Genomic DNA, 1,656 nt, shown 5'->3' on the forward strand with positions numbered 1-1,656 from the left:
AGATAGATAGATAGATAGATAGATATTTGCCATATCTTACACCATCCAATGTATCTGTAAACCTACTATTTTGTTATCCATTCCCCTGGAATGAAACTATATCATCATCACTATTGGCTTCCCCTTCCCCCCTCCATCCCATACCCTCAGGGAATCATTACTCCCATTACTATTTCTGAAGGGTTCATCTATCTTGGATTTCATGCATCGAATGGCCATAGTTATACAAATGAACATACATGGGTCTCACAAGATTAATGAGGTAAAAGTAAGATCATAATAGTAAGGGGAGGAAATATTAAAGAACTAGGGGATATTTATGTGTTTCATCAGTGTTACACTGCATCCTGGATATATCATCCCTTGTATGTGGCCATTCTGTGAGGGACTGTCCAATTATCTTAAAGGTGGGTTTGGGGTCTCCACTTTGTGCTCCTTTATGTCAATTCGAGGAGGGCAGGGGTGAGGGGAGTGGTGAGCAAATAATGACAGGGACAGGGGAATAGCAAGGGATCAAAAATTGATGGTGAGGAGGATGTAGTGTTCCTGGTCATGTCTGATCAATTGAAATGTATCTGAGAGGAATGTGAGAGGTGAACGATGAGTAAAATGAAGTGAGGCAGGAGGAAAGAAAACAGGTTTGTATTTTCAAGGGATTGTCCTGGTTGCAATGCTGAAAACAAGTTTGAAGGGATTAAAATGAAAAGAAAAGTGTATGTAAGCATAGGTTTCAACTTGGCTAACAACGCCAAGATTAAGGTGAGCCTTTTGCCAGATTTGGTCCTGAAAGACTCATATCTGTCTGGGTGTGCCCTGTGCTACAAAACAGCAGCCCATAAGAGAGAGGATTGAAGCTCCCCAAGCAGCTAAAAGAATTAGCACTTTCGTTTGGATTGGTTGACTCAAAGGCTCTGGAGAATAACTAAACCTTGGCAATTTAGAAATTTATGAAAAGAATGTACCTGTGTTAGTCCAGGTTGACTAGAGATACAAATCCAGAGACACTCATATGTGTGTACTGGAGAACTTTATATCAAAGATTAATTGTATATTAAGAAAACATCCCAGCCCAGTCCAGATCAAGTCCATAAGTCCGATATTAGCCCATATGTCTGATACCAGTCTGTAAATTCCTCTTCAGACTCAACACATGCAATGATGCTGAATGCAGAAAAAGCACAGGCCAGTGAGTAGAAAGTTTTGTGGATCCAGTGGTGGTGGAAGCTCCTTAGCACTGGCATAGGTCTCCATGTGGCTCCTCCAGCTCCAAGGCTCTGGCTGCCATCCGCATAGCTCTATATGACCGGTCAACAGGAATGTCTCCCAGGGAGAGAAAGCAGTGATCGTTTGTATCTGACCTCCAGTGAGCTATTTATATCCTTCATGCCTCCAAATGAAGTCATCAAGCTAGACTCCACCCCTTCACAAGTTGACAGGAGATTATGTAACTGCCACAGTACAGGTTTGTGCTACTGAAATAAGTGGCTGGGCGGTGAATCAATCAGTAATGCTGATGCCCTAGCATTCCAAGGGGCCACCAGAATTTTGAACAATTGAATGAAGGATAGAGGAATTAGGCAGATGAAGATCAAATTACTGTATTCATTTATTAAAAACTGATTGAAGATTTGACTTGGATCTGCAGGCAAGTAATTT

The sequence above is a fragment of the Echinops telfairi genome, unplaced genomic scaffold, assembly GCF_000313985.2.
Source record: "Echinops telfairi isolate 266 unplaced genomic scaffold, ASM31398v2 ScPeMD7_3;HRSCAF=10, whole genome shotgun sequence".
Taxonomy (NCBI): domain Eukaryota; kingdom Metazoa; phylum Chordata; class Mammalia; order Afrosoricida; family Tenrecidae; genus Echinops; species Echinops telfairi.